Source organism: Cygnus olor, chromosome 1 (assembly GCF_009769625.2).
Source record: "Cygnus olor isolate bCygOlo1 chromosome 1, bCygOlo1.pri.v2, whole genome shotgun sequence".
NCBI classification, from domain to species: Eukaryota; Metazoa; Chordata; class Aves; order Anseriformes; family Anatidae; genus Cygnus; species Cygnus olor.
In genome coordinates, this window is record NC_049169.1 from 180,586,610 (window position 1) to 180,603,649 (window position 17,040).

The 17,040-nt window shown below is 38.2% G+C and overlaps 1 long non-coding RNA gene across 11 annotated transcripts in view; it reads right to left on the reverse strand.

The window, feature by feature from the left end:
* Window positions 1-17,040, reverse strand: part of LOC121062518 — a 44,027-nt gene that overhangs the window by 10,520 nt on the left and 16,467 nt on the right. For 7 of the 11 annotated variants that reach the window (XR_005815596.1, XR_005815586.1, XR_005815591.1 and 4 more), the window contains 6 exons: window positions 15,046-15,168; window positions 12,516-12,724; window positions 12,217-12,407; window positions 11,299-12,127; window positions 10,839-10,936; window positions 1,422-1,558 (listed from right to left, as the gene is read on the reverse strand). This is a non-coding gene — a long non-coding RNA (uncharacterized LOC121062518). Of the gene's footprint in view, window positions 1-1,421; window positions 1,559-5,954; window positions 6,289-10,838; window positions 10,937-11,298; window positions 12,128-12,216; window positions 12,408-12,515; window positions 12,725-14,066; window positions 14,175-15,045; window positions 15,169-17,040 lie in introns of those variants that run through there. The other 4 variants (XR_005815590.1, XR_005815588.1, XR_005815599.1 and 1 more) reach the window with 4 other exon arrangements.

The following is a 17,040-nucleotide window of genomic DNA, read 5'->3' on the forward strand; positions in this document are numbered from 1 at the left end:
TGGTGAAACTCTTCTGCTAACTGGATCTTTGAAGACTCTGTAGGTAATGAGTCAGGAGCTGCCATGTGGTGAGAAACATACAATGAAGTGTGGACACAGACAACTGAATCTGTCCATGTGATATTTGGCGACACAGCAAGAACAGGCATTCTTTGAAGGCTAAAGTTAAATATCATAGAATGGCTTGAGTTGGAAGCAACCTCAAAGATCATCCAGTTCCAACTCCCTTGCCACAGGCAGGGATGCCACCCACTAGATCGGGTGGCCCAGGGCCTCATCTAAGTGTCCAGATGGTACCTCAAGGACCTCTGCCATTTAATAACTGCTCATGAGCATACAGAGGTGCTGAAAAATGCAGTAAGTCCCCATCTCTATCAGTAACCCTACTGTGAATGAACCACAGCTGATTGTTATAAATTACTCGATATAACAAATTCGATATAACAAATTAATGAACAAACACTCTTGCCATCTATCACACTGATGACTTTATCTAGTGTAGGATGTCCAGCTAAAGAGAACCCTACAGAAAGATCCTTCTGTTCTCTTCTGATTCTGACTGAGCACAGGAATATTTCTTATAGAATTAGTCCTACAGGATGTTGGAGACTTACAGGAACTTATCTCTCAGTACCAGCAGATTAGAGAATGGTTCAGTCACTACTGAAAGCTGGACATCCACAGAGGCTTGTAAGGGCCAATTCTAAGCCTGATTTGATAATGGACTGCTGAATTGCTCCATCAGCTTTCAGCTGAAGGATCCAAAGGTGATTCAACTTCATCAAAATTAATTCCAGTATCACTGCCACTGGTGATTTCTACTTAAGCAACACAACTGGTAAAGGATCCAGGGACTGCAGACCACATATGATGAAATACCTACGGTAGCTCCAAGACTGCATCATAGAACAGCCCGGTGTTCCCAGGTTTGAGCTTTGTACAGTGAGAAAATTAGGATCTGCTTTGCAAATGTTCTGCTCCTTGTCACCCTCTATTCGAGGTCTAGCTGTGTTAGGAGACACGCTGACAGCCTAGGGCAAGAAGTGGAAGAAGCAAAAGGGTTCTGGTCTTTCTCAGTGTTTCTGCTCGAGCAAACTAGAACCAGAGACAAGGTGCCTCTATCACTTGTGACACTTTGGGACAAGATGTTCTGCTTGCTCAGCCTTCTTAAAAGATTCAGGTAATGCTCATCAAACCAAGTAAATGGTATCTTACATGGACAGCCTGAACACCACTACATTACACAGGAACATTCTGAATATTCTGAATGTACTCATTCACGGGTTACGTCTTGATATGAAATTCCTCCTGGGCTAAAACAGTTCCTCCAACAGAAAAACAACAGAAATGCTACGATTTCCAAAACTAAAACCAATCTTAGCAGCTAAACGTCAATAAATTAGTGACTAACAGATGACTACCTGATATATCACAGGCTAATGAAAAGCTCTATTGATAGTCACTGGCAGTCTGGAGAACTATGGGATGGAGGAATGAACACTGCTCTTCCACAGAGCTGTTGCTTCCACGTGTACTGTAGAACAACATGCTCCTGTACCTGTAGAGGATGAAGAAAGGAACAGCAAATATAATATGACTTGTTTTTAATATAGAGGGTGATGAAGAAATTCCTATCCCAAGGGCACGCTTTATGTGGAAATGAGAGTAGTTTCACTAGGCCTAGAAGCCTCAAAGGAAGAGTCTATTGGCAGCTTGAAAAACTCAAGCACTATAAATCACCAGGAACAGATGCTGTTCTCACAAGAACTCTGAAATCAACGTAAAAATTAGAGATACAGATAAGAATGTCGTTACCTTTAAAAATACCCACTGCTCTAGACTGGATATCTGCTCATACCTAAACACTTAGAGAAAAAGGTACAGCTTTAGAGGAAACTGACTGACAAATACTTTCATAGATTAAGGCAGCACCTTTCAAAAGCTACTTACTTTAAGCCTGAAGAAGCATAAAACATTGGGATCACACTACCACAGCTTTGTCAAGTACACTGTATGTTTTAAGCTACTAGAATTGCTTGAAAGAAATACAAGTTACACAGATGCTCCAAGAGCCTTGAGGTATTCTTCAAGTTTAATCATAATTTGGAAGTTAAGTAACCAACCCCACCTCAGCGGAGGAAAAATGTTGTAATTCTTCTGACCAGAATAAGCTGTTTAAATCTCCTTTCACCCAGAACAGGCTCCTGTCAATCCCTAGTTTGGGAGGTTGTCAGAAATAAAAAAATTGATGGTAGAGTGAAGAGATGAATCATTGCTGGTAGTTAAAGTAAGTCAAACTGGTAAGGTTCTTTACCTGTTATTTCCCCTCTTGAGCTGCTGTATAGAAACCAAGAACATAAAAGCTTAAGTACATCTTTACTGGTGCTCTCTCTAGCAATGTAAAAAACTTTGGCATAACAGATGTCTGTGATCCAATTCATAAATACTCAGCTATCTCAGTGTTCATCTTTGGAAACATAAGGTACTCCTTTAACATGGTTTAATGGGGACTATAATTTATTGTATGCTCTTTTTACTATTACTTCAGGAAACATCTTCGGAAGAGAATATGGAACTTGCAAAGAACTGCACAGTTAGTCCAATAAAAGCAAATTCAAGTACCCTTTGAAATCCTACCTGCAGCTTGCTTTCATCTGGTAATGGTAATAATTATCACTGCCAACAACCTTTGAACAAAACTGTTTTGTGACTTCTATGCTTTTTTGCACATATCATCGATTTAACAAGAAAGATGGGGAACATCTGTGGACAACTTCCCCCAAGCACTTTTTCAGAAGCTAAAGGCATGAACATGAGTCTCCCCCCAGGCTCGCGAAGAACCCAAAACCCGGGTTCTCTGTTTCTCTGGTGAGTCCCTTGGCCTTGAAACCACTTCAACCAATTTCTTAAGAGTCTTCTGATGGATTTTAGCAGGTCACATCAATTTTTAAAGCAGCTCACTGGACTTAGTGACCTTTGGCCTGTCCCTGTCTTTCCCATTCCTCCTCTTCAATCACAGCACATATTACCACCCTCGGTTGTTTTTGTCAACTGTTTTATCTGATTACAGTTAATCTTTCAATGTGTACCAAAGAGGAAAGAGAAAGAAAGAGTCGTTGAACACTTCGGCTTTCTCAGCATCATGTTAGTCTTCTGTCCTATGCTGTAGTAGACTAATTCTCACATGGGACTCTCTACTACTGTTACAGAAAAGAATTTTTAGCCACAAATCCAATTCTTCACGTGAAGACAATTTTTTTTTTTTTTAAATAACATTAGCCACAACTGATACAAAAAGAAATCATCTGTGTTGTCTAACTTGGAACAGAAGATTCTGTGCCTTTGAGACAGTTCTTCCTGGAAACTTTCCTCAGGTCACCCGTTACCCTGGGAAATTTCCTCAGGTCACCCTGTTCTACCATAAACTGTGCCTTTTAAGCATGGATACACTATTAAATTCCAGACAGTCACTGCTTGCTTACAGACATATAGTTCCTATTATCCCACCATCACAGGGATGTACAGTGAGCATTACAAGGCAGGTTTTAGGTTTCTTTCATGGACAGTTAATACCTAGTACTGCATGTCCTTCAGCTTTCCCATATTTTAGGCACTTACTTCTTTTGAAGAACAAGGCTTTTTGGTGTTGTGACACAGGAAAACACAAACGGGAAGTAACCAGCTAGTTGCACAGGTAGCAACTTAAGCCACATACAGAAGAAGAGACTGAAATAAAGTAAGCATGAATAACTAAAACACAAGCCCCTTGGTAAAACTGTACCTGGTTAAACTGCAGAAACTCTCATACACAGATCTAAGAGTCGCAGTCATTAAATAAGGCTGGAGCCTCTATCTTATTAGTTCACTGATAGGTTTTTAAAACCTAAGTTTGCAAACCATTACCTGCATTCCTAATAGAAGTTAATCTAAATACTTTGCATTAGACAGGCTGTGAACATGATAAAGTATGCTAGTCTTAAGTTTTGATCACAAGGACAAAGTACCAGTCTACATTTTCACTGCAGCTCTCTAAAAATAGGTTTCTACAAAAACATCCAGAAACTAAACACAGATACCCTGATACTCTCTATAACCAAGCTTTGGCATTTATCTTATTCAGAAAAGGGATAAAGCTCAATTCAAAGTTGTGTTTTTTTTTTTTTTTTTTAATACGCACTTTTTGTCTCTTCCCATTTTCACTATTTGAGATATGGGATTCAAAGAATAGCTTCAGTGCAGTGAATTGTTGAATTTGAGCACAATTCGTTTCTGGAGCCTCCACAACAGAACACTACAGCCAACAGGGGGCTGTCTGGCTACATGATGTTGTTAAATCTTCCGCAAAATCCTTTTTCTGACTGTACAACCTACCACTCAGGCAAGCCCACTTTCTAAATGACCTGTGACAACTAGTTCTAACAGACTTTACGACTCCCAAACTGTAGCTCTTTTCCATCTTTGGATGACACTACTGGAAATTTCTTGCTCTTATGTCTGAAGTTTCATTATATATGCATATATATAAATATATAGTTATTTTTTTTTTTAACTTATGTCTGAAAATAACACATCGTTTATAGGGAAAGTGGGAGACTTTCACATCGATAATAGGAAAGGTATCACAGCCATTTCCATATACTAAGAAGCAAAGTCTACATGAGCACTCTTGTGTTAGTTTTTATGTGTGGAGTGTAGATATCAGTCTTCTGTTGAAGGAAACAAGTAGAAAAGGATATTGTTAGCCCCTTTGACATTGCTTCTGGGACTTGCCCCCCAAATATACTTTTCCTCACTCCCAGGTGAACCTATGGATAGATCTAGGGAAGAGCTACTCTGCAGTGAAGACTTGCAAATACTTCCTAGAAGACTAAGGACAGTAAGTCAACAAGCAGAAGTACACAAAGCAAATATTTCATTATCCTTTTGTAGCTGTAGTCATTTACTGCACAGCTTGTACTGTGATAAGTAATAGCAATGTGTGCTAACAGATGATGTAGACCACTATACTGGGCAATTTTTACTATATTGAGTGTTTAGTTCTACAAGTTGAATATTTCTTCCATATCTGAATTTAAGGCTCATTAGCTAGTAAATCAAACTATTTTGTAGCAACACAGTTTCAAAGTCAACAGGTACAGCTTCAGGTAGTAAACCAGGAATGTTTTCAAATCCCATGTTTCTAAGTTAACAGAAGTACAGGAAAATAAAGTGATACTTGGCAAACAGAGATAGAGATGTTCTTTTCCCTGAAAGCATGTCAAAGGTACTGAAATACCACACTTGGATGTAACTTCCTCAAAAAAAGAATTTGATTCTACTTTTCTGACAGTTGCTTTGGAACAGCTCTTCCTTTCTCAGCACTGTAACAAAGATGGCACCCTATGCCAAAGACTCCTATGGCCATTTTGCATGATCTACTTCTGGCATTTTTGTTATGGTACTAAGATCTTAACAGCCATTAAGTTCCACGAAGTTCTGCATTCAGTGTTGAAAGGCCTATAGAAGAATAAAATCCTTGAAAAGCTCTCCTTGGCCTGTATAGCAGGGTTTCTTTAAGGAGTATAAACTTGCGTTACCCAAGACAGAGCAGGAAGGAACAAATTCTTCTGAAGGTTCGTTACTTTTCCAATAGATCACATGAATATTTGTCTTCTTTGTTCAAACAGTCTCCTCCCAGTTATTAAAGTACACAGCGAACATGGACACTCATACTAACATCTAAGAGGACAAAAGACAAACTTAATTTTTTTCCCCAGCTCCTGTCCTTTTGCATAACTCAAAGCAGTTATTCTTTTAATTTTTACACTGCATCTATTTATATTTATCTCTTATACTGCACCTAGAAGACTCAGACCAGACTTTCTGCAAGCTCCTTTGAAGGATTTGAAGAGCAGATAGGCAAAGTCTGTAGAAGTGTCAAGAAAAGAAGATTACAGCCCTGAGTATTTTTTATATTGGTTGAAGTAATAGAAATGAACTTCTCCAGACTGTCGTTCTCAAGGGAGTGGGGGGAACTTCTCCTTGGTGCCAGCACTGCTGCTCACAGATGAGGCACACTCAGCTGGCTGAGCTTACCAAAATCTAACCCAAAGCTACTCAGGGAAACCACCATGGAAACGTCAGAGCCAGGCTAATACTGAGGGAAACAGGAAGACTGTCAGCCCTGAACTTGTCTTGCTTCAGATTCAAAGAACTACAGTCATATTATTGTTGACTACTCTAGCTGGTCCAATAATGTAATTCCTGAAGCTGCTTCTTTGCCTGATCCATCTCGTGATCCACCCATAGCTAAAAAAAGCAGAGAAAAGACATTATGGCTATATTATTCCTATCTCTTAACAGAAGCTAAGTCAGTCAGCATTTAGCTAGTCAGCACTGTATACTTAAGACTGAAACTGAACACATGCTACTATAATCAATCTTAATTTCAGAAATTCTGTATACAGGGATCAAATTGCATATTAAGAAACAGAAGCAATATTAGGTAAGTTTCATTTGGTTTATTAACACAGGACTATTACAAGCAAGTCAAATTTTGAAAAGTAGAGCTGTACCTGAGAGCTATTTAATAACTTCCAATAGAAATAAGCTGTTTAGAGTGAAGAAAGTACTGACCAAGTGATACTAGCTCCTTCACAGAAAGAGATGAGGAACACCACTCGTGCCACTGCATTTTTTCCATCATTTTTTCCTCATTTCTAACTGTAGGTAAATGCTTTCTGATATAAACTTAAAACTGCCAGCTTAGAAACTCAGATCTTAACACGTACTCCAGACATCGATTTTTTTTCTCCAAATAAGTTTTAAGCTTTGTTTGTTCATTTGTTTTAAAGAATCGCTGCTTTGAGTTAAACTGTGGTAAAATAGTAGCACACCACTTCAGATTTATTGCTATAAATCTTGTGACTTTTACGATAGGAGGTGGTAACGAGGAACATGAAGGGAGTCTAAACATTTCACTGATTATTGCTACTACTGCGACTCAACCGGGAGAGACTTCCCCAAACCACGGTATCTTGTTGAGTATTAAGGAAAAACAAAGATTTTTCAGTTCTCTATAGCTGAATATTAAATACAGAACCCTTCTCATCCACTTAAGTCTGCAGTACCAAGAAAATTGCTTTTGAAATTCAAAGAACAATGGTCTGTAGAAGTCCTGAATACACGAGTGTAAGTAACTTGACATTTTTAATAAAGTGCTGTTTAATACTGTGCCTAAGAACTTAAGTGTTACAATTTAACTAGTTCATTCTTTCTGCAATACATATCTTTACAGGTAAATTTATTGTATAACATGCCAAAATTCAGACACGAACATTACCCTCAATATATAAGGGATCTTGCAGAACACTGACAGCATTATTTGTGAAATTATATTCCAAAAACAGGATGAACAAATGTTCAGTTATACCTATACATGCAAAATGAATCAGTGACAAGATAGGACACAGATCAGAATACTTTGAAGTACACAGGAAGGGACAAATAGACCATGAACCAACATGGAAATTCTGTTTTTCAGCTTGAACTGGTAAGAAGGAAGTGTACATTACTCACCTCTTCAGATTAAAATTAATAAATGCCATAGAAAATTCTATGAGGAAATGCATCACCGTAGCACAGCCACTGAACAAAACTTTGTAGTAACAATAAAAAACACACACAAAACCAGCCCTTCAAGTGCCTATTATCTGTATTTTAAACGTGACATGGAGATATAGAAACTGTAATAGTACCCAACAGTTTGAGGTATCACATGTAATATATTTAGGAGACTGCAAACAGACATAACATTACATGACATTTTAATTCAAGTTACAACTTTTAAACAGCTCAGCTGCAATATGAACAGCCAGTGTCTCCATCAGACATGAGGATCTTAAAGCCTCTTAAAGCTACCTCTGAAGTGAGGAAGACAAGAACTACGAAATCAGTGTCCTAGTAACTTGTTTAGCATCACACAGAAATAAAAGCAGAAAAATATCACATCCAGTTCCTAGGATTTCTCATTTGACATAGCCATGAAGACACGGTTTCCTCTACTTGCAGACTCTGGTCCATTCCCCACAGAACTTTCTACCTGTTTCTGCAGCACCTGTAGCAGCATCGAGCTTCTAACTTGCAAAGCCCACAAACACCTTACCTGACACAGCACCATACCAGGCCAGTCCTCTCATTAGACTGGATATTCTCTACGATCATGAAGATTGCTTCACAGCAGACTAACACAAGGGGGCAAATTAAGATTGCAGAATCTTAAATCAGGAATTACATAAATTCTCAGTGTTTCATTTTGCAATCCACATATTCTTTTTAGTTTTTACAGTTAAGTTATTAGTGGGTTTCTTTCCTTCTCAAAAGCATTTTCTCCTTTGAATTCCGTTTCCCCTATTAGTTGAAATGTTTTATTTACTTCTACAAAGGGCTACAAGGATAGTCAAACAACTAAAGCATCTTTTATATGAGGTGGTGAGAGCTGGGACCCTTCAACCTAGAGAAGAAAAGGCTCAGGGTTTGTGTGTGGGGGGGTTGGTTATCAGTTTATAAATGCCTGCTGATTGGGTGAGGGAGAGAAGAATCAGGTTCTGCTAAGTAGTGCCCAGTGACAGGACAGGAGGCAACAGGCACGAAGCAAACCGCAGGAAATTAATCTGAACAGGACAGGTTGTAAAGTCTCCATCCTTGAAGATATTAAAAGCCTGACTAGATGCAGCCCTAAGAAACCTGCTCTACCTGACCCTGCTTAGACTAGATGATCTCCAGAGACCCGTCTAACCTCAACTACTCTCTGACTTTCGGGATTCTTGTTCAGGACCAAAGTTCGCAAAGTAGCCAAGAGCAGTAATAAAGTTGCCCTCTTCTGCATGGGACAGGATGAGAGGGAAATGAAGTTGACAGCGATTTCACGGCAAAAGCTGCTACTTAAGTCAGAAGGCAGTGTAGACTTAAGTGCTAAGCATTCTAGTTAATGTTAGGAACAATCTGAAGTGCAAGCCCCTTTCCCCAAGCCCGACTTACACTTTCTTTGCAGGATCAGGCAGGACCCCTTCTGTCAGGCTGCTGCTTCTTCCACCTTCAAGAAGCAACCCCCCATATCTTTACCCAACCTGTACCAATCTTCCCAATTTTCCAGTTATTGGATTATCTCCTTCCCCTACCAGTTCCCAGCTCCAGTCTTTCAATGCTGGATTTTCAGACACGTTCCTCTCACCAGTTGTCTACACTTACACAGCAACTAGTCTGTTTAATTTCAAGCAGGCCTATCTTTTATTGCCCTTATATATGAGTTAAGCATCTTTTCCCCCTTGAGATCCTAAGCCTCGCACAAAAATAAGCACTTGAACTGAAGACAGTGAGCCTTCTTTTCTTAAATCAGGTAAATCCATAGGACCCCAGAGCTGAAAATGCAGGAGAGTTCCAGTCTGCCATAGGCTACAGCATGCCCATACAGGTAATTCTCTGGAAAATATAATTGCAAATATTTAAAGCAACTATGAACTCTGCAAGAACTGTGACATTCTTTTCAAAGGTTTAGGAGCTGAATAATATCGGTAGGCCTTCACAAGCACTTGAAGTCATATACCTGATAGTAAATCCAAACTGGAACTTTCATTCCTCATTTGAGTATTTGCAGAACCAGAGCTCAAACTGCTTTTTCATCACCTCACTTAACTGTTACAAGCCACAACAGACACCAAACAAAGCAGTCCAACCTCTCATTGCTGCTGCTTCACTCTTCCATCCGCTGCCTTGTGCCAGTACAGGGGTTTGCATGGTGAACCAGAAGGAAGCAGTCCATTTCACCATTCACACGACAATCCCATGCAAATAGACTTACTTGCTGCATGCTCCAAGATCTTTCTGATTGCCTTTTTAGATTTGCATCTACTCCCAGAAGTCCCAGAGAGAAAGCCCAGATACATTAAAATACTGGATCCACAGGAGCAACAGGATGGATGGCCCTCTGCAAGCAGCAGTCTGCAGTGTGCTAACAGAATCAGCAACCTTTAAAGGGAGGGGAATACTGGAACAATATCATCTTTATTCTTTTATAACCCAGAGTATGGCCTTTCCAAGAGTTTCTGAATTTACAGATGCTGAAATATACGTGCAGGTCTTTAACACTGCAGTTAGAGATAAGCAAATATAGTGCTACTTAAAGAAGCCTCAGTGATGAAGCTACTAAACTTCAAGCCAGATAGCAGAATTTCTGAGTAGTCAACCTCATTTTGTCCACATATCTGAAGAGACCTGTAGCAGGTAAATGGGCACGCAGAAGCATGGTTATTTTATGAAAAGCTATGGGCTATGTAATACTGGATAGCTTCACTATTGAAAAATGCTCAGGTCTGAATTAAATAGGGTATTTTAGTCAGTCATTTTACCATTTCAAATCTACAGCAAATGCAGGGGAAAAAACCAACTGATTTTCAACTAGTACATACACCAGACTGAAATTCTGTATGGTAAAATAATGCAGATTTATGAATTATAGCTTGGATTCATGTTCATCTACATCATGTCTGTACCTGTGCAACAGCACCAGCAGCAGGCCTCTGAAGCCTGAAGTCAAAACAAATCCCCAGTGCAGTTAATCTATTTTGTTCTCCATTTAAAACATCTATATGATGGATAAACTTAAAGTTGTAAGACATTTATTTCAAGAAGGCATATGTATTTCAATGCTAAAATATACCAGGGCTAATAAAATAAGATTTGCAAGTGATACTGAGTCATGATAGTGAAGAAAATAAAATCTTAAAAGGAAACACTTTCAGATCTTGACTGTATCTAAAATTAGTGACATTTACATAACCATTAGTCTACGTTTGACTCACCACACAGTTCTTGCATGCAGCTTTTAAAAGGAAAGGAACCCAAGTAATTTCCATTCTCACTGCAGCAATATCAATCATCTCAATTCATTGAGATTCTCCTACAAAAGAAACATGGTAGTGGAAGATGAGAAAAGGATTAGTAAATTCACAGCCTGTTATACAGCTTAAACTTCTAACCCTAAAACTGTTACCTGTATGTAGTTTAAGAAATAAATTTAGAAAAGAATGTCTGATTTAAGATATGAAATGAAGATCTGAATAAGTTCTGTTAGTAATTTTGGAAGGCACTTTTGCTTTGTGTGCTCGCTTTGCTGAAAACGTGACAAAACATTTCCCAGTTTCCATCCACTAAGAGAAAGTGGAAGGTTAACATAACTTTGAGTTTTAATAAATATATATTGACATTTAAAGTACCATAGTTTATATAGTAATATATAAATATATACAAAAACACATTTACCAAAGCACTGCTAGACAGGTGTAGGTTGAGCTGACTCCTTTATTATATGCAGCTTTCATGTAAAGCAAAGCATTCAAGATTACATATGCACCTATTCTACATTTACCTTCAGATATTCTGAGTTCCTCTATACTGTTACTGAACAGATGAAAATACAAACAACAGCCAAGAAAAAACAATCAACATATAAACAACAGCGCTTCAGAAAAATACGTCAAACATCCTCTCATGACTCACATGCAGAAGTGGCTAGCCTTACTTCAGCAGCACAGTTAATACTGGAGATATTTACAGTCTTAACACCAATATTTACGTGCTGCTAGAGTATGACAGACATCAGCATCACAAGATTGACTAATTCCTAAGTTATATTTCTGTTCGGGATGATGAAATCCTTGTATTTTTGAGGCAGCACAATATGGCCTGCACCTTTTCAAAACCCACAAACCATTATGTGCTGCTACGTTATGCCAAGGTGTCTACTGTACTTCAAGGAAATAGAAACATGCTGAAACCTGAATGTAGAACTTACTGAACACCAGTTTTTGGGTATTGACATGAGTAGTATAAACTACAAACTGTTTCTAAAACATTTGTTAATTGCCAAGGTGTTTACTTACAGTGCAGCTCTAGACTTTATTGTCAAGTGTGCATAATACCTTAATCGGACACGAACCAGAAACAGGACAACCGCATCTGATTTGAGGGACTAAAGATTATGCAGATATTTACTTAAAAAAACAACAAAATTCCACCACCACACACTTGGTTATTTTCTCATCTGACTTTTGGTCATCTGGAAACCCCTGATGTGAAACACAGCTTTCATCTGTAAGGGAATAAGAGCCAGTTTCAAAACAAGCTTCTGTCAAGTACTGTATCAGTCCCTCAAGCCATTTGTTACCTTTTATAGGTTACCTTTTCCACTGTCTCCGGGCAGAGAGGTTTACAACTGTTTATTATGTCATTCTGGAGGAAAAATCAGATTGTTAGCAGGAACAGTAGCTTGTAGCAGTCCATATGCCTCCAGCCTAAAACAGGCCAGGCTACTTCATTTGAAGATGTAGGTGAGAGACTTGGACTTCACATCTCTCCCGCGCATCTTTATTCTTACAAAAGAGATAGCAGTATTTTAAATGTGTACAGTACTTTTACTGGTTCCTTAGATAACACAACTGACATTTTTATAACGAATTATTAGGAGAAAAGCTACTTACATAGACCAGATCCAAGTGTTCCTTCCCACTGTAAGGAGTTTTCTAGTCAGTTCAAAGAATAAAATAATTTTCTTAAATTAACAGGGCTATCTGTAAGAACAAAACAGTTTGGCAGACCACAAATGGGGAAAGTTTGTGGAGTTTTCCTCCTCTTCTTTCCTGTGTTTGCTCCTACAATAACACTGCAGGATGGTCTCTGCTACAAGGGTCTGTTGGTAAAGAAGTGTCAATTAAAACAAGATTTAAAACAAGATTTGCCAGTGTAAGTATATAGGAACCTGCAGCAACACAAGTTTTTATACAGCTATCTAGCTACTAATACTTTAGAAACTGCATAAAGGAGTCACTTTCAGTACATTTTATACGTGCACAACTATATCTACACTTATTTTTCTCTTCTTAATACTTAACTTTTTGGTTTTATTTTTAAATTAGACAGCTATAACAGGCAAGCTAAATTATATAGGCCCAATTTACCCAGTACCTTGGTGAAATGAAATTTGAATACAAAGGCAAAACAAACCTAACTGCTAAGGTATGCTGTGACAGCCTTCCCCCCAAAGAAGCTATGCTGGGCATAATCCAAGGGGTAAAGAAAAACATCCAGTGTATGTATGTGTACAGACACACACACACAGTATGGAAGATGAAGATAAGAAAAGCATGGATGCAAGCAAAGATGCTAGTCAGCAATAAGATTTGTTTACAGTTCTCTGGAAAAAGATTATGAAAGATGTTCTCCAACAAGAGCAAGTACTGCCTCTTACTTGTAGATTTACCTGAAAATATCAAAGAAATGATTTAAATAAGACAGCTGCAACACTTAATACCTTTGGAAGAATTCTCACTTATATGTCCAGACCAAATTCTTAATTTGTAAGCTATGTGTGCTTAACTAGACACTGTTGTTTCAATTGCCTAGTTGTTTTTAGTTTTCTAGCTTAAGCATGGAGGGGTTTTTTTTCCCCCTGCTGTATAAGCAATTCCTCTAAAACTAAACTACACACACTATGAAACAAAGACTTGGCAAAACTATTAATGCTATCTTCCACAGTAAGTACATTAGTAGGAGAACTTGCTGGTAATTTCCCCTCCTCCCCAAACATGAACAGAAAGCCTCACATGCATTACAGGATGGTATTTTTTTTCTTTTAACTTATACTAGCAAAAATACCCCCAAACAAAAAGTAAATTTAAAAAAAAACAAAAAGCCATGACTATATTTTCTACTTTCCTATTAAAAATATGCTTCTGCTCCTTACAGAGAAAACAGATTAAAATTGAAGACCTCATATGTGAGAGAAAGGGTTGAAGAACAGGAAAAGGATGAAAGGAGGAAAACTAAGATAAAACACATACAGATAACTAAGCCAGATATCTAGTGAAATACGGGAGTGTCTGCACAAAGCTTTGAACCTCTACGCTTTTGGTCATAAAACTTACACAGCCATGCCATCGAGTGCTTCTCCTATCTCTTTGTGTCCTAAGTTGTTGGGGGTGGCAGGGAAATTACTGGGGAGACCCTCAATAACAGCCAGGAAACGTGCATACAGCCAGCTCCATTAGATCCCAAGTCCTTCAGCGCGAGAGCTCTGCTGAGGAAGATGGAAGAGCTCTGAAGCAGCAGAAGTTCAGTTCCACAGAAGCAGGCTCTCTACGCTGCATATACACAAAAGTCAAGAATGCTGATAGAAAAGCAATTAAACTGCTTCAAAATAAATAAAAAGGGGTGTGGGGAAGGAGCTTTTTCTTGGTTTCACTGTTGATTTATTTTCACTTAGTTGATTTATTAAAGGACAGCCTAGTATAAAATACCACGTTGAACTTTTATTAGTTTAACATTAAGAGTTTATGACAGTATCAAGCCCAACGCATTTTCTTTCTGATCTCATGGAAAACAATTACAAGTGAATTTCCAGCTACTATAACTACCAAAACACTCCTTTAATTCTATATAATATTATATTCAAAGCAATCTGACAGTTTGGTGATTTGGAATAAAACAAACCAAGGCCTTTCTCTTAAGTAGTGTATCATCTCACATGTCCAAGACTGTGACACAAGCTTAAACATTTACTTTGGGCATTGTGCTCATATACCACCACCACCCTCCTGATATTTCTTGGCCAACACACCTTCCACTTGGGTAGTGTTAAACACCACTTACACACAGCCATATTCCTTTGTTTGGGTTACTTGCTCATTAAAGCAAAGCAACACAGATCCACTCTGAGAGCGCAGCTATTGCTTCACCGTGACCCTTTCCCAACCCCGTTTCAGTTTAAATCTAGAAATCTGAAGCTGAAAGACACTGAAAGGCTCTTAAGAGTTCCTCAGCCTAAAGCATGACATTGTTTTTCCACCAGTGCTACCCCCCCAGCACAGTCATCACAACGTACACCTCCGTATCTGAGTTTTCTCCATTTTAGCCTCTTCAGCTGAAACTGCAGTAAGGCAGGCTTTGCACTGGGAGGCAGGGATGGCACAGCATGAAGTGGGACAGTTCTGACAAGCATCCTGTGCAACTTACTCTTAGGACAGACAAGGCGTTTTGCAGTGATAGCTTTTTTTCCCCAAACTGCAGGTAAATTTGCAAAGCTCTCCTCCTCTCAGGGCTCACGATTCCGATTCAGTGCCACTAATACCGCATTCTCTACAAACAAACACACTGACAGTTACTGTGTGCTGCAAACACATTTTTTACTAAACTAAATCTGGGCTACCAGTGCTCCTACCTCTCTTTCACTACTCTGTGAAAAGGACAAAATTCAGGAGATACTCACACCACAGTATTAAGAAACCTAAACATTTCTATTCTTAAGCATCAAAACTGTAAAAACCTAAAAGCGTATGTAGCTGAGCCTTGATAATACACTGTTTACTTTTCTCCCCACCAGCTTAAACAATAGTAGTTTCACTTTTTGTCATATGCTTACTGAATGCTGTAATATTTGTGCTGCAGACACACAGGATTTTCTAACTTTTGCTCATTCTTAAAACTTGCATTTTAAAATAAGTGTGGGTTAAATATTCTATTATCCTTCTCTTTTGGTTGCTTTTGCTAAAGAGCCCTCTTTACCCCTAATTATTAATGTCAGCAGCCTTTAAGTGACATGCATATTGTAAAAAGGAAAGATTCAATAGAAGTATCACTGAAGTTTTAGCTTAAAGATAAGTGTACTTTTGGCTACTACTGCATTGTTATTTGGTTCAGGTACAACATGATGTTCAGTCAGTACACTCAACTTAATTGAGGCTACTTTGTGGTCACAGAAAAAAAAAAGAATGAAGAGAATAAGCTCTACACCTTGATTGCTTTTCTGCTGAAATAACACTAAGGTTTTGAACTCAAATTTAAGCATTGACCTAGCATTTTTTAAGGATTATTATTAAATGACCAATCAAGCAATAAATTAGCACCACTTCACCCCAAAGAGGGGCAGTCAGTCAGGATCAAGCTTACACACACTCTCCACGTATAAATCTTCCCCTACCTTCTACCAAGCAGCTAAATATTTCTAAGACTATAACAAACTTGTATTAAAGCTTTGAGTAATCCTCTGAACAAAAGGCTGAATATTTGAACACAGATAACAAGCACTGCTCCACAGTTTTGTTTGTAAATTATGGGTAAGGCCAAGCACACAAACTTTGACAAAAAAAAGGGGATTATCTGTTAACTGTTTCATGATCATGTCAACAATTTTCCCCACAAAATTATAGTAAAAAACAGACAACAGAAATCTTTCCAGTGTAAAATATTACTAGTGAAATTTAAGCAGATAACTGCTGATTACAGAAATTTACTGCTGCTAAATTTGGAGAATCTACATCATGTGTCCAGCCGTCTCTCCAAGGACCATGAACAAACATATTTAGACTATCTGGAGAACTACTGCATAAGATAAACATAAAATAACAAAGCCAGCTAAAAATAAAAACCAGTAACTAAAGCATTAAGAAAGTCTGAAGTTTAAAAATACACAGAAATTTGGAAATACAGTTATGGTCTATCAGCATCAAATTCAGTTCTACATCCTTTTTCCTTCATCTCAGTACTCCAAGCACAGCTTATACTAGCCTGACTTGCATGTTCTGTTGTATGAGGTGCGCTCTTCCTTCATTGCAGTCATGAAAACAAAAAGGAAATAAAAACAGTTATTTGGTAGTGCAATATTAAAGCTTCTATAGAAATAACGGATAGCAAGCAAAATGCAGTGGACTTATGTGGAAGGCAAGAAACCAAAAGGTATTTAGATCTGACTTGAGAAATCAGTACAGGACTCCAAACAGTTTTTATAACCTGCTAGCTGAAAAAAAAGGGAAGCTGACAGAAATATTATGAAAAGTATGCATTGATAACATACAAACATATATTTTAGTCTTACTCAATTTTGGTTTTAAGCTACTCAATACTAACTCCTCACACTTCTTTTCCCAGCTTCTAAAAAGTGTTTTGTCGGATGTTGATGCATTAAATGTACTACTATATGAAATATTTTAAAGGAAACTGGTAAAGTCTGAC